At 39.3% G+C, this 25,088-nt stretch overlaps 1 long non-coding RNA gene across 1 annotated transcript; it reads left to right on the forward strand.

The window, feature by feature from the left end:
* On the forward strand, positions 1-25,088 carry LOC132017134 (uncharacterized). Its single transcript, XR_009404175.1, has 3 exons — positions 1-96; positions 771-899; positions 24,873-25,088. It is a non-coding gene; the product is annotated as an uncharacterized LOC132017134 (long non-coding RNA).

A 25,088-nucleotide genomic window follows, 5' to 3' on the forward strand; every position in this document is an offset into this window, starting at 1 on the left:
GCTGCGTGCTCTCCGCCCCCACCAAACCTCTGGCTGCTGAGCCCAGGAGGCTCCCCTGACCTGGAGCCTAGATTAAAGCAGGTCCCACACTGGCAGGTAAGCGGTCCTACCTCCCGCCACCGCAGGGCCAGGGCAGGGGTGGGGGGTCGTGAGGCTGGGCTCGGCAGGCGGTGTGGATGGTACATTTGAAATTCATGGTATGATACGTATTTTTGGCACCAGATTCATTTTTCTTGAAGTACTCATCTCCTACTTGAAGATGTGAAGATAAGCTTGTATACTCAGAGAGCACACCAAGTCATGGCAAAAAGGTGGTCCCGTGAATGCCACGTGATAAGAAAAATAGCTGAGCAGATTCAAACACTTAACATTCAGCTAATAATGAACGAACAAAAAGTTAAAGTCCAGTGATGTGAACCACAAATTCGTTCTCATACATGCTAGATGGATAGATGGAGGCATACCTATACATTTATATGATTATAGGATTGATGTACAGAAAGAAAGATACAGATATGGATATGTAGCTCCAAATAGATCTGGCTTCTTCTCTGAGCCTGACCATAAACCCCCACATGTGACTGACTTTTTTAGACAAAATGGACTTTTGTCCATTTTACAGATGAAGCAATTTGATTTTCTTAATAACATTGACTTACCCCTCAAAGGTTCACAGTGAGGATTATAGATAGATGCCCTGTGTTAAGCAGCATGATGCTTGGCACTTAGTAGGTGCTCAATAAACACAAGGCATCTTTCTAATTACTCAGGCCTACCAGCTGGCAACAGTGAACTTGGAGAGGGTTAGCCACCTGGGATCCCTGATGCCACAACGTGCGGTTAATTAGAGAATGGGAAACCCAGCCCAGAAGCAGGAAGAGGACCTTGTTCAACCCCAGGTAATTTTTGCATCTTATGGCGCAGCTCCAAGGAGGAGGCCCTGTGCCAGGTGTGACTGCAGGGATCTGAAGGCAGCATGGGGCTTGCTGTGCTCACCATGCATCGGCGGTGACTTCCAGGACCCGCAGTCCATACCCAGGCAAATGGTATTAAACCCAGCACTTGAATTATCCTGACACAAGAGACCAGGGACAGAAGTATCCCATATCCTATTGTAAGCGGTGCTTGGATTTCCATCCTCACCTTAGCTGAACTGTGCAAAAAGCTACTCGATGCCGGCGAGGGGAAGGCCAGCTAGGGAACGAGCTCCAGGCGGCTGCAAAGAAGAACCTCACTCAGCCCCGGTGTTCTGCAGAGAAGGCTGCAAAAATGCCTAGACCCAGGACTCAGGTTCTTCTGTGTCAGAATTATTTCCTCCCTGAGGTTGGTTGCAATTCCGGGCCTTATTTCTCCCGTGAAAGAACATTGACTGGTTCTTTTCACACTTGCTCAGGCTGGTATCCGTCCCCCTAAGTTGGAATGTCGTGGATGCTCCTTGTTCTTCCTCATAAAGCACAACCTCGCTGCCCTGGGTCGCAGACTCTTTATTTCTTCCGTGGTGCTAATCAGAAACACTTAGCTGCTTTCCTGCTCTGATGCTGAATTAATAAATTACAAATGCCCGTGATCAAAGGTTTGGAGGTTTTGACAAGTGATGTAGTTGATCACAAATGCAAGGCTGTGTCAGGGAGAACCTGTGTTTTCAGGATGTGGAAGGTGGATCAGCCCTGGATTTGAAAAGTAAACAGGCGGGTTTGATGAGCTGAAATTCATGGCAGAGCTTCTTAATATTTCCTGAGGTTTCTAATCAAAGGAGCATCTTAACTGGTCCCAGAGGGAAACGGGAGATGAAAGGCAGTGACATTGATGCACACTCTACCTCGCCCCGTCCCGACGTCTGTTCCCTCCTTCCTTTTTTCCCCATGTCTAAAAATATCCTGGCAGGTAAGAATTAGTGATAGGACATTATTTAGTCAAAAACAAAACCCCGCTGCATAATACACTGTACCTTTAAAATTTTTAACATCTATTAAATTAAAATCAAGAAAATTGACATAGATAGGATGAAAGAAGATACAGCACCTCTAGCTTATGCCAACTAAAAATAAGAATTATTAATGAAGCTCGGCTTTCTTCTGCTGTGCACATTAATTATTTATGATAATAATACTCTGCACTGCCATATTAAAGAATTTTCTTCACCCAGCTTCCCAGAAAACTCTATCTTCTTGGAGGGAAAAAAAAAAAAAAAGAGGAACCTCAACATGTTAAGCTCACAAAAGAATACATTCCTCTCGGTGTATTTATTATACTGGAAGATGAATATAGTCTTGGGTTATTAAACTGGAATGAAAAACACATCTTATTAGAACTTACATGGTGATTTTTATTCTCACTAGTTTCATATAAACTTAATGATGCAGACTGCATTTTTATGCTCATCTATTTTAAAATGGTGCCTGGAGCAAAAAAAGCTTCCATTAATGCCAGTTTGGTATTTCAAATACAATTTGATGTAATTTACTTCAAATATATGTGAACAGAGAAGGATAATGCCAAGCGCATTTTCTAGATTCAAATGTGGGTTAGCTCATGGCCATGATTTATTAAACCCAAGTTTTTTGCAAAAAAAAAAAAAATTCCTTTAGTTATAAAATTTTTTTAAAAATGAAGCTTCACTAGGTTTTATTTTGGGGGAGAAGAGCAGAGAAAGGAAATGGTGGGTTTTATGATAAAAGACTGACTTTAACTTTTTTATAGGTTTTAATATTTATCAACTATAAATGAATAATAATGCATTTCCCTCCAGTGATACACTGAAGCTATCTAAACCCATTGTTTTCTTAAATTCATACATTGTAGAATTATATTCACGGATATGTCAACATAAAACCATCTAGTTTAGAGAGGTTTGGTATGTTTCAAGCCTGGCAGATTGATATTAAATAAAGGCTTAGATTTCTAATCTATAAATTGTCTCTCAATGATTTTTAGAAGAACTACATTTGAAAAGAGCTTTTAAAAATAAGTTTAAATATTATTGCCCTGACAGTGGTTTCTGGATGTAAGTGGAACCTGATTTTCATGTGTGAATCTCAAAAGGGGAAGCCATGGCCCCTTCTCCTTTTTCTCATGCTTGATCTTCTCGTGTATTCTCTGCTGCTCCAGGTGGACTCTGGGTCAGTGTCCACATGAGGGTGTGGCTGGTCTCACTAAGGCATCTTGAGGCACCATTATTGTGCGGGCTAGTGATGCTAATAACACTGCAGAGCCTGTGCTGCCTTGAAGCATTGAATTTTCTGCGGCACTCTTCCAAAACCATACAGTGGGCCTTGGTTTCTTCTTTACTCTGCTTCCTGTTTGCAATCGGCTTTTTTAGGGTCCACCAATCACTACCCTTGAGCTCTGAAGTGCCCCTTCTGCTGAAAGAGCAGGGGTCCCAATGTTAGAGTCTCTGTTCATTTTTCAGCTTTGTGGTACATCCCCACAACACAGAGGAGTATTTTTAACGTGGGCACAGTGAGGACAGGGATCAGACTTGCGGTGGGCATAGGGTGTGGACAGCTCCCTCACTCTCCTCTTCCTGGTTTCTGCGTATAGGCCACCTCGCTGTGGTGTGGTGGGGATTGCTAGCCGGAGAGGAAGAAAAGCCCTGCTTCTCCCCAGGGACTGAGTGAGTGACTAGAGGTGAGGCACCTGCAAGGGATGAGGGAAACCAGAAACCTCTGTGCTTGTGCTTCTGGTGGCCTCTCTCTCAGCACCTCTGAAACACAGTCCCTGTGGCTGGGGTGCTTCTCAGGCCACAGCCTAAGGAGTAAGGTCCATCACGGGCAATGATCAAGCTCTCTAAGAGTGGGTATAATCTTCCAGGAGCTAAGAGTCCAGGAGGGAGAAAGATATTGGAATACTATCCCTGGCTTAGGGGTGCCTGAGTTTAACCCAGTCAGTCCCATGGGACATCTAGGTTCAGTTTCCCAGTTTCCCAGTCTGGAGTGGGGGGGTAGGGAATGCAGAGCAGAAGAGATGCACAGAGAGAGACAGGAGGAGAGGTGGCTTTTGCTTTTCATAGGCATGCTGGCAGCTAATAAATGTTCCTCCTTTGCTGCCCCTAATGAAGGCAGTCAGAAGAAAAATAAACAATCCTGTATTTCAAGAAGATTCCTACATTTCCAGGAGTCCTGGCTGTGTGTGGTTATGCCCACACCTACCTCCTTCACATGTGCAATGGGCTCTCTGTTCCCCTTTGCCCTTGGATCAAAAAAAGAATATATTTTTTTAAGTGTTGCAAAAACCTTCAGAATTTTTTAATGATTTTTTCTAAGGTGCATTATTTGCACCTTTAAACTAGAAACTAGAAATGACTAACAACACGACTATGTCAAAATTGGACAACCCACTACTGGGTCCTATACTTGGCTTGAAATCATGGGGTCAAAAGGACCAGCCAGCCCCTCATCCTAGGAACATTTAGTGTTTTCCAGAATCCAGTCCTGTCTTCTATACCTTGTACTTGGGGAAGAAAGTGTTATTGACGGCAAAGTAACTGAGTTTCCACCTCTACTTTGTAGGAAGAAGGAAAAAGCACAGCATGTAAAGAGAGAAACAAAGAGCCAGCTAACTCTTTTGGATGAAGAGTGAGCAGGAATTTGGGGAAGGAAAACATAGATTTTCCCTCCTAACCTTTCCTTTCCTTCTGCTCTTTCCTTCCTAACCAGACGGCATTGTATCCTTGAATGTCATGCTAAGAGAAGAGATCTTGAAAATTCTCACACCACACACACACACACACACATGCACACACAAGTAGTACCCATGAGAAATGATGGATGTGTTAACTAACCTTATGTGGTAATAATTTCGCAATATGTATGTATATCAAACCATCACACCAGACACCTTCAACTTACAGAAGGCAGGAGCCTGAGAAGAAAGGTGTTTAAAGAACAGAAACATTCAATGTCCGTTTTAGGTGGTTTGCCGGAGTCCAGCGTAACCCGTTCTGTATCCCCGAAAAGTCAAGTCTGATGCCTTCCAATAGCTTTTGTCCTGGACTGGAAAACGAAGGACCTCAGCGGTCAACTGAAATTTGAACTGTCCCACATTCACCTGCTGCTGACCCTAACGTGCAGGGAACAGAAACCTACTGAGGGTCAACATCCAGCCCTTTAGAAAGTGACCACTGGCAACACAGGAGCTAGCTGTGTCTAGGAGGAGAGTGACATTTCAGTTATGATGTGGCCTCAACCAGCAACTCTGGCATACCTTTATTTACATAAGTAAGGGCTCACATGCTTTCTTTCTTTTCACTGTTGCCATAGGTCATAAATCAAAAGCTCTTGCCCTTAACCCAATTGGAACATTCTTTATTTGAACAAATACCCTCTTTTTTTTTTTCCTGTATTTTGGTATCAAGCAAGTTATTTTTATTTTTTTCCAGCTTTATTGAGATGGAATTTACATATAACATCGTGTAAGTTGAAGGTGTCTGGTGTGATGATTTGATATACATACATATTGCGAAATTATTACCACATAAGGTTAGTTAACACATCCATCATTTCTCATGGGTACTATTTGTGTGTGCATGTGTGTGTGCATGTGTTTGTGTGTGTGTGTGTGGTGTGAGAATTTTCAAGATCTCTTCTCTTAGCATGACATTCAAGGATACAATGCCGTCTGGTTAACTACAGTCACCGTCCTGCGCATCAAATGCCCAGAACTTACTCATCTCATCAGTGGAGGTTTGTCCATTTCACCACCTTCACCCATTTCCTCCATTCCTCCGTCACCCTTGCCGCTGCCTGCCTCAGCAGCTGTCCATCTATTCTTTGCCTTTCCGTTTCTATGAGTTTGGTTTTTTAAGATTCCACATGTAAATAACATCATACCATATTTACCATTGTCTGACTTAATTAACTTAGCAACTGTCCCTTGAGCTTGATCCACATTGTTGCAAATGACAAGATTTCCTTCTTTTTTTTTTTTTTTTAGGAAAACAATACTCCATTTCATATCCATATTCATCTTTATCCATCCATCAATGGACAGTGAGGTTGTTTCCAGGTCTTGGTTATTGTAAATACGGCTGACATGAACATGGGTGTGCAGATAGCTCTTCAAGACAGTGATTTCGTTGCCTTCATATATATGCCCAGAAGTGAGATTGCAGAATCATAGAGTAGCTCTATTTTTAATTTTTTGAGGAATTTCCGTACTGCTTCCCAGAGTGGCTGCAGTTTGCATTCCCAAGAATAGGGCACAAGGGCTTCCCTTTCTCCACATCCTCACCAACACTTGTTATCATTTGTCTTTTCTGTAATAGCCATTCTAACAAGTGTAAGATGATGTCTCATTGTGGTTTTTGCATTTTTAGGTGATTAGTGATGTTTACCTAACTTTTTATGTACCTGTTCCTGGTATTATATATATCTTCTTTGGAACAAATGTCTGTTCAAGTCCTTTGCCCGTTTTAAATTAAATTATGTGGGGTTTTTTATATCGAGCCATATATCCTTACATATTTTGAGTATTAAGCCCTTATCAGATATAGGATTTGTAAGTACTTTCTCCTGCTCCATAGTTTGACTTTTCATTTTGTTGATCATTTATTTTGCTATGCAGAAGTCTTTTAGTTCATTGTAGTCTCTCATTTGATTATTTTTGCTTTTGTTGCCTTTTTTCTTCTTTCAACAAATACATGTAAAGTATGTCCTAGCTATTGGCCACCATTCTAGGGGCAGTGGAGATAAACAAGGCTTACTTTCAATGCCTAATGAACATTGTATCCCAGCAGATAAGATATGGTTGAATATCCAAACTACTAAAAAGGGATAATTGCCATAAACATTGGACTGTAGGGTTCAAAGAAGAATAGATCAGGGAATGCTTTGGAAAGGACTGTAGACTTCATGGTTGGATGGTATTCAATGTTCAACAACTGGGAGGTAGGAGAGACCTTGCGTTGGCCAAGGAATTAGAGCAAGAATATGAGATCCACATAAGAAGATGTAAAATTGCTTTTTCAACTTTGCTACCTTGATGCCTGGGCAAAAGTAGTGCTCAATAAATTATTTTTGAATGAGTTAATGAACAAAAGTTTGGAACCAGACCTTGAGGCATCTTTCAGGGCAGGTTTAGGTGCTCAGACTTCATCTCATAGGTTTTTGATACAGCAACAGGACCAGAGCCTTGTTTTAAGAAAATGAACCACACAGCCTTGGGAAGATGAGGTGAGGAATTAGAAGGTGGAGGGCTAACTTAACAATCCACTAGATTTTTACCAGGGGGAAAACAATGAGAACAGAGGGGTCATGGATGGATTAGAAATACCCTTTGGAGGTAGAATCAATCAGAAATTGTAAATATCTAGATGTAAGGAGCAAGTAAAAGAAAGAAGCCTTAGATTTTGAGCTTGGGTGACTGTTCAAAGGGAATTTCCGTAGAAGACATTAATCTGGTCATTTAGCTATAGTATATATGGGATATGGTTGCACATACTCATAAAATAGAATGGTAAAGCCCTTCAGCACTGAGTCTCCCTATATGTACTTTCCTTCCTGTGTTACTGCTGATTAGCTATCAGTGGGAAAAAAATAACTTTGAACTCTTCTCCTAGGAGAATGTGATAGGTTTACATTGGTGATGCATCCAAATCTTAGACTCAATAATTCCTATGTCTTTCTCTATTGAAAGTAGCTAGAATCGGGGGTGTAATCTGAGTCCATCAACCAGCAGGTAGTTGGCCCACACACAGAAGAATTCTAAACCATACATTCTTGGTCCCTGAATAAAGAAGCCATGGTCTAGCATTAAGATTCCAAAACAAATGGAAAAAAAGTGAAATCATTACTGAAACATACTGAATCGGATATAACTTTTTAACTAATTATTTCATCTGCTTCAATGTATTTTTCTTTCACTAATGATCGGGGCTTCCCTAATCTGGTTTCTTAACAGAATTCTTATCAGAATCACCTTCTCAGGCATTTTGGTTCAGTGGGTCTGTGGTAGAACTCTAACATCTGAGAGGATGTTAGACAGTGTTTTCAACAGTCCTTTTCCAACTTAATTTTGCTTTCCCGACTGGGCAGTAGGATCTTTATCAAACTATCTTCTTCTTCTTCTTCTTCTTCTTCTTCTTCTTCTTCTTCTTCTTCTTCTTCTTCTTCTTCTTCTTTTTAAACACGTCATCTAAATACACCATGAATGGAACAGAGTAGAATCTGGCACTCTCAGTGAATTCGCTTAATTGAATTTTGTAAACGTAATCATAGTTATTGTTAAACAACCACCCTGTGGGCTCATTAAAACTACTGAAAACTGGTTTCCATTTGTGCCTTTCTAAGGACTTTCCCATCCCGGACTTGCATAATTAGTTATAGTTGTTTTTAATTCAAATAACAAATTGGACATTTACCACAGCTAAATTGTATTTTGTTGAATTTACTCATGGTGTTTGTAAATGGTAGAGGTGTTGCTGAGTAACTCATTGTTATCCATGAATTTGTGAGCTCTCTAGGCTTTTCATTATCTGCAGCCTTGATAAGAATACCTTCTTTGTCCTCATGCAAGTTTTTAATAAAAAATATAGAACAGAACATGGTAGAAAACAATGTGCAACAGGATGTCACTAGAAATCTCAATCAATAGCCATATCAGACTTCACCAGCACCCTTTGGAGAATGATATTCCACTAGATAATCCACCTGGAGCTCATAGATAGCTTGCCCTTGGAGAATGCTTGCTTCAACCTGCTGGTAATTGTGTTTGCAAAGAATAGTTTTAATACTCAAATCTAGAATCTGATCTGAGATTTTACTCACAAAGAGCATGCTCCTTTCAAGATTGGTGCTAGTTGTCCTTGGTTCAACCATACTTCTACGAACAGTCAGCTTTTCTGAGTGTTGACTTGAGGAAAGATACAGACTATGGCCATGAAACAGTGTTTTACCCTTGTGTGAAAGCACCATACCTATCCAGAATTCAGACATAAAACTTTGACCTGGTCAGAGCCATGATCCATCAGTTGAACAGGAATTCATCTGTATGAAAACTCTATGTCTTGGTTCATTACCAATCCCAGTCAATGGAAAGATACTAAGAAAGTATTTTAGGTTTATTCATTTTTACCTCTCCCCGCAACAAATCCTAGCCATTCCATTCATTTATGTTTACTATTACTAAATATTTATGTTGCACAAACACATAATATTCACAAAATTTTCATTATCCCCAATAAAACAACAACAATATATGTAAGGAAATGAACATATCCAAAGGCTATTGCCTTGCTCAATGACAAGAAAGATTTTGCAAAGCCTGTGATTTAGACCAGGTATGGGAAACTGGTTTGCTAGCCAAATTCAGCACACAGTCTGTTTTGGTAAGACCTATGAGCTAAGAATGGTTTTCAATTAATTGTTATATAAGTCCCTACGTAATTCTGTTTTTCCTCTTGGCCTGCAAAGCCTAAATATTTACTATTTGGCCTTTTGCAGAGAAAGTTTGCTGTCCCTGATTTAGAAGAGCCAAAAAAGCTGTTGCAAATTCACTGAAGTTTGTTGGTAATTTACATTTTACCTTAAAAAAAAAAAAAAAGTCTTGAGTTAGTACTTCTCATCTCCTTGCATTGAGCAGTATGTTGAAAGCAACCCAATAAATTCCGGGCTTGTTTAGGATATAGAAAGAGACTTATCCATAGGGCACCAGGAACCCAAGGTCTCTGCCTCCTGCTTCTGTGAACAGCCCTGTTGGGTATCCACTGATGTGAATTAGTCAACAACACAAATGAGAGAGCCCGCCATAAAACAGCACCCTCTCTCCATGGCTCCAGACAGAAAGTCACCAAAGAGGCTAATCAGCTCTATCAGAATGAAGATGGCACAAAACATTCATGTAAATCAGCAAAATAAGAGAAGGATCAGAGTTCCTCTTTCCCCATGATAATTCAAAGTATCTTTCTGAGGTTCTTAACCATTGTAAGTAGAAAGTGAGGAAAAACACAGAAGCTGTAACATAGGAGATTATATAAATAAGATTAGAAGATACTCTCCTAATTTCATATTCCCGGCAAATGTTTGCTACCATTCAGTGATGCTAAAACACAGGTTGCTGTAGGATCCTTAGCTAAAGGAACAGGTGGAAAACACCTACATTACCCTCCATGTTCCTGTTGCTGAGTTACTGGAAGACTAGTTGCTGTCAGATCCACTGATTTGGGACTCATCTTTCGATGAAGTATATATGCTGATGAAAAGCTGCTTTCATTGCAGAGAGACTGCTAATTGTTTGATTATACAGGTCTTCACATTAATGAAGCACTATTCCATGGGTTGGGAGCATGGCGTGCAACCAAATTACCACCCCAGCGCTCACGCTGTGAAATCTGATTATTCATTAGCCAGTCAGTGAGTGGTACCGACATCTTTTCTTTTTTCAAACCATCAAATGAGAATGACTGCTGTTCTCCCCCACTCGCCCCACTTTAAGAATATGAGGATTTGGATTGGCTGCATATTGGGGAAGGGGAGCGGCAGAGAGAGATGGGATTTCCATAAGAGTTGTTTCACACGTTTAATGCAATGTATGTTATGACAAACCGGGAGCCATATGGATTGGAATTTCCTGCAACAACGGACTCCTGCTCACATCGTCCAGCTTCACATGGACTCAGTCCTGGGCTGCCTTGAAAGAAATGCGGTTCTTGAATTATTTGGAATTTTACCACCTCAGAACTGTCTGATGAGAATCACCATAAGGCAAGTGTCCAAACTGAGGGAAAAAAAAAAAGGAAGATCTTGTGTGTGTATGTGTGTGTGTGTGTGTGTGTTTTATGTTTGTCCTTTTGTTTAAGTACTTCTAGTCCCACAAAAAAAACAGAGTTATCAGAAGAGGACATAATTACTAGATTCATTCATTAAAGATTCTTAGATTTTTCTTGGTAAGTGAACAAAATATTTCTTTCATTTAAAATAAAAAAAAAAAAAAAAAACCCACAAAACCAACATTTAAAAAAAAATATGCCCTTTCTGCCTATTGCTAAGGCTCATAAAAATTTAGTGTGGAAGATTTAAAGAATCACCTCCTACATTCCAATGCTGATACCAAAAGTCAGAGGAAGACTTCAGCTAAGACTGCCCTATTTCGAACTCTAGCTGGATTGGGTTTCCAAAGCAAATGCTAGAAATCCCAGCCTCAGCTGGAAGGAAAGATACCAACGCTGGCAAATGGGATTATCTCTAATGAGATTACACACAAAGTGATTAAGATGTGGACCGACACTCCCCAGGAGCGACAGGGAGGTTCCTAAGAAAGCAGAAACAGAAGAGGGTGAGGTGTAAGTCAGAGAGCCTTTCCCATGAACAGGTACTCTTTTCTCAAAGCCCCCCAAAGAGGAACAAGGGACCAACCTGGTCTTCTCTAACCTGTCCAGGAGAAACTCAGAGCTTGGGATCATCATTAAGAGGCGTCTCAGAAGTGAATGAAAATGGACACAAAATGTGTTTCGGACAATTTTTAGTAACAAGACATTTCGAGTACTCTCTTCTAGATTGGCCAAGCATCCCTGCAGTAACTTTTTGCTTTCTTATACCTCCAATATGAACACTGTCCTCAAGAAATTCTCTCAGAGGAGTTCCCTGGATTGCACTATGAACTTTTATTGTTAAAGGAAACATAGAGATGCTAAAGCCAGCATGCTCCTTTATGGATGAAGAAAGTGGGGTTCAGGAGGCTCAAGGACTTGCCTGGGCTCCCACAGTTATTAGTGGCATTGACAGCTGAGACTGGAACACATGTGCTCCAGATGAGGCTGGAGAGGCAATAAACAGATTGGGGCCAAATAATGAAAAACAGGTCAACTCCACAAAAGGAGAGACAATGATGGGAAAAGAAAGGCAAAGGGAATATTATCTATTTTGAAAAGTTCTTTTAAGATAAAAACAAAACAAAAGACCCATCATTGAGTTCCAGCAAATCCTCTGAGGCCACCATAGGACCCTGCATTCCTCTGTGTTACGACGCCTTCAACGTTCCGTTAGTACAGATCCCATGGCCATGAACCAATTCTAAAAAGAGGAGGACTCAAACCCCATAGGCACCAGTAGCTGAACAGGAATTGGGGGAGGGGGTTTCCAAGTATCACTTAGTTTCTATTCTTATCTTGTTATACGACCTTTAGAAACTCTTTTATCTAAAGATATAAAATAGGTATAATAATCCTTACTTGTCTCAACATAGTGTTGTGAAATGTCACTAATTAATGTTTATAAAGCACCTGGAGACTTTCAGATGAAAAGTTCTGCATGCAATAATTATGAGTATTAGCATTGTTATTAACATAGCATTATTAGTTACCAGAATCATTATCATTCATGCTCTAGATTTTTTGCTACGAAAGACACTCCCAGCACATTTTGTGTGCACACTCTTTCCCTCCCTCTCTCTCATCTTCTAGAACTGGTCTTCACAAGGAAGATTTGTAGGCACGCCAGTACATGAGGCAAGAAAGTATCTAATAAGACACATTGTTACAAGTTCACATTTTTTCCTAATTAAATTATTTCCAAGAAATCCCCAAATCAACCACATTACAGATAAGTAAAATAGAGTGGTTTTAGAACCAGTTTGGTCACAATTCTTTTTGATTATCTAATAAAAGGTATGATACTGCTTTCTGGAAAATTACATACAGACATTTTGCAATCAGTTTCAAGGTATTTATGGACTTCTAGATATAGGAAATAATTCTTTATCACCAAGCACTGGTCTGATCACCTGAGAAACATCAGTAAACAAAGTGGACAAAGACCCCCCCCACCCTGCTGGATCTTACCTCAGTAAGAGGAAGCAGAATATAAAAAAATAAATACAATACATCATCAAGTTTATTATGTTAGAAAGGGAAGAGTTTATGCACTAAAGAAAAAGTAGAGAAGACTAAGAGAAATAAAGAGTTCTTGGTAGGGATTCTGTTTACAACATGCAACAGAGTAGTTCAGATAAGTGTCACTGAGAAGTTTTGAACAATGATTTAAAGGAAGTGAACAAACCAGCCAAGTGTGTGCCTAGTGAAGAAGTATTTCAGGAAGAGGAAAGAAGCCAGTATGAAAGCCCTAAATTGGGCTAGTATGCTGGAGTGAGTGAGCAAAGACAGAGGTAGTAGGAGATGATGTCATTATTGCAATAATGGTGATTTTTAACCAGGAAGGTAGCAATAGGGACAAAGTAGTCAGATGGTCAGGTTCTGGTTAGATTTCAATAGAGTCAACAGAACCTTCTGACAGTTTGGAGGTAGAGCATGAAAGAAGGGATAGTGTGCAGGTCAAAGCAGATACAGAAGATTTGGTCTGAGCGACTGGAAAATGGAACAAGTTAGTGGGGTAAGCTTATTCAAAGAACCCTGCCCCACCGCTACCCTCCAACATTAAGAACGCGACACCAAGAGTGTTTCCCCTCTGAAAGCAGGAGCTGTTCTTTTCTGTTCACTGCAGAATCCTTAGAGCTTAAAACACTGGCTGGCTTTATAACATTTATTAAAGGATAAAAAGAATTCAATAATGGGGGGTATTCACTTCACAGAATGCCCATTCATTCTTCCAGTACCACCTCCTTGACCTTGCTAGGATTTATATAAAGAGGAAATTTGTAGGGTGTTAGCTACAGTGCTACCTTCGCTCCACTCTACCCCCAACCATGCCAACTTTATCATTTTTAATAGGCATGTAACAGGGAACCTCAGAAATGTACAACACAATAGCAATAGGAATGGCAGGAAAGGCTGTACATTCCTGTCCATCACCAAAGATCCCAAATAGCTTTATCACTAATATCCTGGACATCAGTTAGTGCTCCTTTCTTCTCTCTAAACATAGCCATTTCTGGTCCAAAAGGGTATTTCAAAGAACAGTGAGAAGAGTCCACACTTACAGGACACATGAGGAAGCCAAGAAAGCTGGCTGAATGAGGGGTGCCCCTCACTATTATTGTATATACGCAGAGAATTCAGAAGTCCCCAGACATGCAAATGGTCTGTTCTCTTTTTACAAAAGAGTGTCTGGTAGTATATGTTTCAGTCAAACACATGAGGAACTACAACATCAGAGTCAATTCCCACTGAAGCTAAAAGGGTTGAGGAGAGCTGGACAATGCAGATGATGGAACAAAGCTTTGTTCTAATCAAGTCTTGCCCACGGACAAGGTTGCAATTCACTTGCTAATCGTGTCTTGAAGTTGAGTTAACCTCAAGCCCTTGATCTACCATCCTAATATGGGCAGGTGAGATGTGCTCTGTGGTGGTGATAGAAATATTTTGCTCAGGTAAATAGTCTTAGGATTCCACATATGCTTACTAGATTGGCTCACCTCCCTAGCTGAGCCGTTGGTGAAGACTCCTACCCCCTTGTGATGAGCTGTGAGTGTTGTATGGAAGTGCTCAGTCACCAGATTCTACACCTGAAACTACTATCACACTGTATGTTAACTAACTGGAATTTAAATAAAAACGTAATGTAAAAAAATCCCCAAAGAATTTTTGCTTTTACGAAAAAAACTGTTACTGTACTAAAGTAAAAAAAAAAAAAAAAAGCAAAGCCAATTAACATAGACTTCCAGAAAGTGGGGGCTGGGGGCGGTGGGATACATTTTGCCTTATTCCATTTCAGCTTACAAAAGGTTTCATAGGAGGGCACCTGAATGGCTCAGCTGGTTAAGTAGATTTCAGTTCAGGTCATGATCCCAGGGTCCTAAGATCAAGCCCTGCCTGGGGTTCCTTACTCAGCAGGGAGTCTGCTTCTCCCTCTCCCTCTGCCTGCTGTTCCCCTTGCTTGTACATTCTCTCTCTGTCAAATAAATAAATAAAATCTTAAAAAAAAAAAAGTTTTCATAAGGACAATCTACTTTCGGAAAGGGGTAGAAACCTTCACCTAACCAATGAAAAGTACTTTCTTCTCTTGGTGTCTGTGTAATTGCTAGAAGCTTGGGGCTATAAATGTGGTTCTACTGTTGGAGGGCTGGGGAAGCATACACAAGTCAAAAAACAGTGCCTCCATTCCTCTTCCACGAAATAAAAGCATTCTAATCCATTCACTGAAGGCAGCCTTGCAGGTGTAGGACTCCAAGAGTCAATGAATAATCTCACTCTGAAATAGTACTGTCTTTGCTCATTGAAAGATTTATAGCAACTTAGCACCTCCCTTCCCTCCATGAAAATAACTTAATTTTAGGAAAATGCATCAGTACATTTTGATAAAGGAATATAATAAAATAGAAAACAATTTTAAGTGAGGCTTGCAAAGAGTTAGTAATCATGCAGGAATTCTTTTCTTATGCCATAACTGAAGAAATCAGAATGAGATTATATATATGACATTATACTAATTATATGTGTTTTCTGACTTATGTAACAGCAAAACATTGGTTGTCTCTGATAGGTGGGATCATGGATGGATTTTTTGTTTTAAATTTATTTTCTTCTTTGAGATTTTCTCTATTTTCCATAGGGGGAAAAAAACCACTTTATTTTCAAGGAAAATAAATAAGCTTTGTTTTTTAAAAAGATTTATGACCCTGGCATTTTACAAGTACCTGAAAATTTATGCATTTAGTGAACATGGCCACCAGACTCTGCTCAGAATATAAATGAACCCTGATAGGATAGAATGCTTTTCATGTTTCTTTCAAATTCCAGTAGTTACTTAACAACTCCTTTTGCCCTCGATTCTGGTGCTAGAAAAATCTAATCAAAAGAATATGAAGTTAGAGCTGAGGAGTGGGATCTTCACAAAAGCCACAGACCACGTGATTCTCAGCAACCAATCTGCACCACAAATAGCATAAGACACATTTTAGACAACAAAGAAATTAACAGTAAGTAAAACCAGTTTAATTGACTAACTTATGACCAAAAAGCATCTGGCTTCAGATTTCTCCTTATGCCATTCGTCAGGCCTGAAGCTCTGGAGCCCTTGTCTAGGCCAAATGGTACTTACTAGTCTATGGGATCCAAACTGATAATGTTAGACTTGAAAAAACAAGAGTCAGAATACTTAGGCATAGCTGGCAAATACGTAGTTCATGAACTACCTACTTCTGTTTCCATTTCTCTAGCATGTACTACTGATGAATAATAATTTTATTATTTTTGAAGCTATGATGAATGGGATTGTTTTCTTTATTTCACTTTAAGATAGTTCATTGATAGGGTATAGTTCACTTTAAGATAGTTCATTGATAGGGTGGCCTTCATCCTTGGACATAACCTCAGAGGCCTGGAGACAACATGAACAACCACTATCAACCAATGGGAGCTGACATGTGAGAAGAATCCAATTCACCATCTTCTTGGGTGAAGTCTTAAGGCAATTACAAAAGAAAGCAACGTCTTTTGAGGAACAAATGAAAGGTTTTGATGAATGAGTGAATGGATGTGAATCTTATAGGAAAAAATTTGACAACCTAAAGTGCTGACATCAAAAGCTTGACTGAGGATGGAAGAAAGATGCATTTCTAGTATTGGCAATTTAGTGCTGGTTGTTAACAGGGTACCCTGATTTCTTGCCAGATGGATCTCTTCATAGGGTTGCTTGTGTGTCCTCACAACATGATTGCTGGGTTTTCCCTAAGCCTCTGATCCAAAAGAGAAAAAGGCAGAAGCCACAGTGATTTTTATAGCCTAGCCACAGGCACAGAAGTCACACCCTATTCTTTTCCCAATATCCTATTGTTTATACAAGTTAGGCCTATTCAAAATGGGAATGAATTACACAAGATTATAAGTACAGAAAATAGAGAACATTGGGAGCCATCTTTGACAATGGTTATCGTATTAGTCCCTATAGCAGATTTAAAGAAGACAATCCTTGCTCTCAAGGAGCTTTTAGTTGAAGAGACCCCATCTATGCAAAACACTCACAACCTGTTTAAGGAAAAAACAAAAACTATGACAGATTGCTAGGACTCATCAATATGTATATTCTCTACTTCTTGCTGGATATACTGTTACAATTCATTTCCTGTCATCTTGGGTTTTGGGATGGCCAAATAACTAGCTCTTGGCAATAGATTGTAAGAAAAGGAGATACGTATCACCTCTACACTATGGCAGTAAAGAGACCTTTGCCAGCTCCATGCTCTTTTTCCTTTATTTGATTTCTTTATTAGGACATAGAAGAGGGCTTTAAGACAGAGGTTTCAATTCATTCTTTTGAATATGAATATCCCAACATGACTTATAAAGAAACTATTCTTCCCCCATTGAATATTCTTGGCTCTCTTATCAATATTGGTTGACCAGATAAGCATAGATTTATTTTTGGACTCTCAGTTCTGATCCATTGGTCTATGTGTCAGTTTTTATGCCCATACAATACTGTTTTGATTACTATAGCCTTGTAATACAATTTGAAATCAGAAAGTGTGATTCTCTAGCTTTGTTCTTTCTCAAGATTGCTTTGGCTATTCAGGGCCTTTGGTGTTCTAAACAAATTTTAAGTTTGTTTTTTCTATTTTTGTAAAAAATGCCATTTGAATTTTCATGGGAATTACATTGAATGCATATATAGCTTTGGGTAGTGTGGACATTTTAACAATATTAATTCTTCTTATCCATGAACATGGGATATCTTTCCATTTATGTGTGTCTTCTTCAACTTCTTTAATGAATGTCTTATAGCTTTCAGTATATATATCTTTCACTTCCTTGGTTACATTTATTCCTTTGTATTTTATTATTTTTGAAGCTATGATGAATGGGACTGTTTTCTTTATTTCACTTTAAGATAGTTCATTGCTAGGGTATAGAAATGTAGCTTACTTTTATATGTTGACTTTGTATCTTGAAACTTTATTGCATTTGTTTATAAGTACTATTGGGTTCCTTTTGGGTGCAATTTTGTGTCAGTCTCAGCCGATCGATCCTGATGCGATCAGTGAAGAATGACTGGGGCACTCAACTAGGTCCATAAAAGCCTTGGCAGATATTTATCATATACTCTATGTTGTGGCTGGGCTGGCCCTTTTGGTTTTTACTATGCTTTCAAGACACAACTCAACAAAAACCATCAGGGAACTTTGAAATAACAAGCTTTATTACTCACGAGTTCTTGAGAGTACATAGCATGCCCAGGGTCACACAGTGAGTGTGTAGGCAGGAAGGTAGAGAAAGAGGGAAGTACAGGGAAGGAAAGGGAGGGAGAAGGGAGAATGTGGATTTGGGGTTCTGCCTTTATTGAGAAGGGTGAAGTGCCTAGGACTTCATGGGTTGACTATTCACAAATTTAAAACATAAGAGCAGGAATTGAAATGTGGGAAGAAAAAAGCAGGGTCACTGAGGTGGTCAATTATCTAGGTTACTCAGGGCTTTCTAAAAGGGGACTTCACAGGTGGGGCAGCCTCTCTCTTTATCTGGTTGTGTAACTGGTAATATGTTTATTTGAAAAGAATATCTTTGAAATAAATACCTTGCAAATTAGATTGTCAGGCCCTTACATTATAATCAAAACAACTTATTGTCAGTTATTTAGACATATTACACATAAGGGTTTTCAATATATAATATATCTACAAACAGATAATTTCTTCATTTCCAATTTGGATGCCTTTTATTCCTTTTTATGGCCTGATTGTTCTGGATAGGATTTTCAGTACTACATTGAATGGGAGTGGTGACAGTGTGTACCCTCATCTTGTTACTGATCAAAAGAAAAAACTTTCAACCTTTCACCATTGAGCATGATGTTAACTGTGGACTTTTCATATATGGCCTTTATTATGTTCCTTCTATACCTAATTTGTTGAGCATTTTTATCATGAAAGAATGTTGGATTTTGTTGAGTGCTCTTTTGGCATCTATTGAGATGATCATATCATTTTTATATTTTATTCTATTAGTGTAGTATTTACTGATTTGCATATGTTGAACCATCCTTGCCTTCCTGGGGTGAATTCCATTTGATCTTGGTATGTGATCCTTTTAATGTGATGTTGAATTTAGCTTGCTACCATTTTTTGGGAATTTTCACATCTATATTATCAAGAATATTGACTATAGTTTTCTTTTAGTTAGCTTTTTATTGAGCTTTGGTTTTAGGGTCGTTCTGGCTTTGTAAAATGAGATGGAAGTATTCCCTTTGCTTTAATTTTTTGAAAGAATTTGGAAAGGATTGACATTCTTCTTTAAATACTGGTAATATTCACCAGTGAAACCATCTGTTCTCGAGGTTTTCTTTCTTAGGAGATGTTTTTATTACTGATGCAGTCCCCTTACCTATCATTGGTCTGTTCAGATTTTTTATTTCTTCATGATTCAGTCCTGGCTGTTTGTATGTTCCTAGAAATTTATTCACTTCTTCTAGGCTGTTCAATTTGTTAGCATATAATTTTCATAGGAGTCTCTCCTGATCCTTGGTATTTCTGTGGTATCATTTGTAATGTCTCCTTGTTTATTTAAAGTTTGATTTATGTGAGTTATCTTTCTCTTAAAAAAGCTAAAAGTCCATCGACTTTATTTATCTTTTCAAAGAACCAATTCTTAGTTTTGTTTCATTTCTACTGTTTCCCTATTATCTATTTTAATTATTTCTGCTCAATCTTTATTATTCATTTTTTTCCTGCTAACTCTGGGTTTAGTTTGTTCTTTTTCTATATCCTAGAGGTATAATGTTAGATTGTGTATTTAAGATATTTCTTTTTTCTTGATGTATTCATTTATAACCATAAACTTCTTTCTTAGAACTGCTTTTGCTATATTCCATACATTTGGTAGGTTGTGTTTCCATTCTCTTTTGCCTCAGGATACTTTTTAATTTTTGTTTTCTTCTTTGATTCACTGGTTGTTTTCAAGTTTGCTAATTTCCATTATTTGTGAATTTTCCACCTTTCCTCTTATTATTGATTACTGTTTTTATACCACTGTGGTTGGAAAAGATACTTGATATACTTTCCATCTTCTCGACTTTGTTGTGACTTGTTTGTGTCCTAACATAATATATCATAGAAATTTCTATGTGTGCTTAAGAAGAATGTGTATTCTTCTGCTGGATGCTTGGTCAAGTTAGCTGTTGATACTCCCTATTGAATTCTTCCATTCTGGGATTTCTGTTTGCATTTTTTATGGTTTCTATTTCTTTTTGAACCCATTTTGTATATGCATTGTTTTCCTAACTTAGTCTAGTGTTCTACCTGCATGTTTTGTAGTTCACGAAACTTCGTTAAAAAGATTATTCTGAATTATTTGTCAGACAATTCACAGATTTCCATTTCTTTATGGTCAATTATGAGAGTTTTATTAGTTCCCTTTGACTGTGTCATGTTTAACTGATTCTTCCTGATCCTTATATTTTTGCATTGGTATCTATGCATCTGAGTAAGCAATCTCTTCCAGACTTTGCAGATTCATTGCAACAGGGAAGGATCTTCACCATGCAGCTCAGCTTGGGGCACTGAACAGGTCAGCTGGTGGTTTCCACAGTCATATGGAATTTGCCATCAGTGTCTCTAGTATGGCTACACCATTGCCTGTGCTCTGAAGTGGTAGGGGAGGAAGGGGATGCTGCTGACTGCTCTAAGGTCAGGGAAGCCACTAGTTGGGCTCTGAAGCCACTCTTGGTTGGGTGGCTTCAGGTTGTGCTCCCCAAGCAGATGGTGCTGCTGGCTGGACTCTATGTTCATGCAGGGATGCAGACAGGGCTTTACAATTGGATGGGACTGCAGGCTGTTCTCTGCAATCAGGTGGAGCCACAGGATGTGCCCTCAAATTTGACACATTCACAAGCTGTGTTCCATAATCAGGTAGGTCATTGGCTCTATTCTGCTGTTAGATAATATTGTTCGCTTCTCTGGTTGGATGAGGCCTCCAGCTATACCTTGCAGTTAAATGGGGGCTTGAGATGGTGCTCCATGGTTGGACAGCTGGGCTCCTCTGTTTGGCAGGGCTGTAGGCTGGGCTCCATGGATTGGTGGTATCATAGATTGGGCTTCGAGGCTGTCCAGACTCATTGTTCAGGCTCCATGGTTAGGCAGAGCCAGAGACTATGATTATCAGTTTGGCGTGGCTGCTGGCTTGACTCCTTGCCCAGGCAAGCTTTAGGATAAACTCCACAGTTGATGGGTTCTCTGTTATGGGACTGGAAGATATGTTCAGCAGTTATGTGAGGCTTTGAACTTGCTTCTCTGCCTGAGTGAGACCTAGAATAAGTTCCATGGCTGCCATGGCCCACTGGCTGGAAACTATAGTCAAGTAGGACAGCCAGCTGAGCTCCCTTACCACACAGGACCACACTGGCTTGGCTCTTCAGATGGGCAGAGTGACTGGCTAAGATCTCTACTCTGGCACTACTGGAAATCTATAAAGACTTGAGAGCTGGTTGCTATAATGCCCAACTCTTCCCCCGACCTTCAGTGATCCCCAGTGGTCACTGGAGGGGTCACTGGATTCTGCCCAGTAGAATCCTCCAGTGATCTCTGTAAGATGAGACCTGAGTGCATCTCCAGTCTTTCCATACTGAGGAAGCTGGTCATCCACCTTGGGTCTTCTTTTCCCTGCTGGAGAAACCATAGGCTCATTGTGGTATCTATGCTGGCCTGGAGGAGGGGTGAGGCCTCCAGAGTGAAGCTGATCATCTTACCCTTCTAATGACGTCCTTGTTGGTCTCTGTGGTCCAGGGGTTCTTCAGCCTTATTCCTGGTTTGGGATTTTTGCAATGCTTTCTTGCTTATGGATAGTTGCTAATTGGTCTTTTTGTGACAGGTACAGAAATCAGGTATGACCTATATCACCATTTTAATGATGCAGACATTCCTCTTATTATCATTATTTTTTATGATCTTGACAGTTTTGAAGAGAACTGGTCAGGAACTTTGTTTTGGGGCTTTTCCTGTTTTCTCATGGTTAAATTGTAGTTGTAGGTTTGGAGGTTAAAATGCCTTCCTTGTCACATCGTATCAAAGGGTCCATGATATCCATGTAACTCTTTCCCTGGTAATGTTCACCTTGATCACTCCAATAAGGTGGTGTTTTTCAGGCTTTTCTACTGTAAAATTTTCACCCCCCCACCACCCACCACCCCTTGGAAGCAAGTCACAAGGTCCAGACCACACAAAAAAGGGGATGAATTATGCTCTCCCTTCTGTAGAAAAGAATATCTATATGTATTATTTGATATTCTTCTGTAAGAAGGTTTAATCTATTCTTTTGCATTTGTTTGTTCAATAATTTATTTATATCAGTATGGACCCATAGGTATTTATTTTATTCTTTGAGTTGTGTGATGTTAAGCCATTTCTAACATAAAACTCATGGACAACTGCTTGGGGTTTTGCACTAAATTGAATGCAGTGTTAGAGTCTTTCTTGATTGTAAATTCTTCCAGGAAAAGGAATGTGCCTACTCTACTCATCATCTATATTAGATCAAATGTCACTTTCCGGATGCTTTCATTGACTATTCCATCTAAATGCCTGCTTCTCTCACTGCTACAGTCATTTTTATATTATTCTGTTAAATTTTCTTTATAACATTTGCTGTTACTTGATGATCATTTTTATTTACTACTTACTTATCATCTTTCTATTCCCACTGAAATAGCAGCTCCCTAAGATCGAGAATCTTATTTCTTGTTCACCTCTATATCCCCAGTATCTCAACCAGGGTCTGGTACATAACTGATGCTCAGTAAATGTATTTGAATAAATCAATAAATCTTCATATTTCCCACTATGCTTAATGACTGGCCTTACAGCAATCAATAACTATTTACTAAATAAATGGAATTTCTAACTCCCCTGGTACATTGTAAATATGGCTAAAATACATTTTTATTTATAAAATTCTTATTTATAAAAATAGTTTTTCAGGACATTGATACTATAAATCAAAGTGACAAACATGACAAACATTTTCCTTGTTAAGTAACTGACTTAACTTCCCAATTGTATTTTCTTCCTATTAACACTGGAAAAAGTCAGTGCTCTCTGAGCCCATATCAGCTGATTGTGTGATGGAGAAGAATAAAAACAAAGGGCATTGTAAGCTCAGGCTTAATCATCAAAGCAGGCTGATGAGATGTACCTGGGTGGTCATACAATGAAAAGACTGACATAAGATGAATACAAAAAAACAGAGTTGGCCAGTATCACCAACTACCTACATTTGAGTTCAGTGTGGGAGAGCCATTTTGGCCTCATGGAGAAATTTACCCCACTGGGAAAGAAAAAAATGGAACAAGCAGCAGTGCTTTTCTAGGACCAAAAGGTAGCTGAAGCCTGATAAAAATTTGGACTTTTTTAAACCAGGTTGTTTGGTAAAAATTATCAACAGCTGACATTTAAGGGAAATGAGATCTGATGAGGCAGAGTAAATGCAGTGTGAATGACTTGCTTTTCCCCATAACTGAGTGGATAAACATGATTATTTACCTAATAAAGAATTCTTTGATGTTCCCAAAACAATCCTATTAGTTTAATAAATGGTTGAAAAATTATGATTTATAAGAGCTTGGTTAATAAATATACTGTGCAGTCTCTGTCCATTTATCATTGATCTCCATATGTTTGTAGAGACAGCTGAGTTCTTTCTTTTCATCTGAATGCTGCACTTGCAGAAAAATCAGGATTGAATTTAAAACGCGAAATAATCATTATAAGCCTCCTAGGTAAATAGTACTGACTCATTACTCATACGGTGAAGAATCAGGGCCAGCATCCAGTAATGACAAATTTTCCTACTTTCTCTGTTTTACAGAGAAGAAAAAACTGACCCAGGGTATACCATCACCCCAGAGTTGCAAAGATGGGAGAAAAAAAAACATCACTTTGTGATCATTTCTGGCCAAAAGTACTTATCAAGCCATCAGAGATGAGCTCCCTAAAAGACTAAGAGCAAAAATCTCTTACCTTATCTCAAATACAAAAAGAAGTTCTGAATCATGCTATGGGTTATGTTATTGACTATATGTTGAGACCCTAACTCCTAACATGATAATGTTTGGAGAAGGGACCTTTGGGAAGTAATTGTGTTTATGAAGTCATGAAAGTAGGACCCTTAATGATGGGGTTATTGTCCTTACAAGAGGAGACACCAGAGGAGAGCTTGCTTACTCTTTTCTCTCTCTGCCATATGAGAACATAAGGAGAAGGTGGCCGTCTGCAAGAGAGCAAGAGACTTTGCAACAGAAACTGAATCCTACTGGACCTTGAGCTTGGACTCTCCAGCCTCCAGAACTGTGAAAAAAATACATTTCTGTTGTTTAACCCACCTATTCTGCAATATTTTGTCATGGTGGTTCAAGCTAACACAGATTGTCACAGAACTATTGATACATCTCATATGCTTGCTATCTTTGATATGAGAGGTTTCTAGAACAAAGAATCATTCTTGATTAAGAGCGTTTAGAGAATACCTCATGTGGCAGTTAGGTAGTGAGCCCTTTCAGCAGAGGTATGGAAGCAGGTCTTGAATGACCACCTGCGAAAAATGTTTAAAAGAATGTGTAGGACAGATGGAGGGTTGACTTGTGGACTTGTGGATGCTAGTAAATACTGAGAATGTGCAATTAAAATAATTAAATTAAAGTAATACATAAATTAGGTAAGAGCATCTGGACATTAGTGGGAAGGTGAGGGAAGAGGACACGAACTTTAGAAAGCAATGCTGAAAAGGTAAAAAAAAAAATTCTGACTGGAATGACAGATTAATATCTCACGAGTTTTTGAATAACAGGAGGTGTGACAGAGCTGTCACTGCTCCAGCCATAGCCCCTTAGGCCTTGTTACATCAGTGCCTGCCTACCCAACTTCCAACCTCTAGCAGCTGCATCTCTGTCCTTGAGTGAACTCAACAAGTCACTTCTAATGAATACAATGTGGCCAGAGTGACAGTGTGTGACTTCTGAAACTAGGTCATGAAAAGTCTTGTGGCTTCTGTCTTGCCTCTCTCTTAGATGTCATGAGGATACTCAAGCAAGCTGTGAGAAGGCTTCTGAGGTGAGGAACGAAGGCCTCCTGCTAAGATGATGAGTGAACCATCTTGGAGGTGGAACTTCCAGCCCCAGTCAAGCCTTTGGATAATTGCAACCTTTGGGGATATCCTGATGGAACCTCGTAAGCCAGAACCACACAGTTAAGCTGCTCCCAAATTCTTGATCCACAGAAACTGA

This window comes from Mustela nigripes, chromosome 5, assembly GCF_022355385.1.
Source record: "Mustela nigripes isolate SB6536 chromosome 5, MUSNIG.SB6536, whole genome shotgun sequence".
Classification (NCBI taxonomy): domain Eukaryota; kingdom Metazoa; phylum Chordata; class Mammalia; order Carnivora; family Mustelidae; genus Mustela; species Mustela nigripes.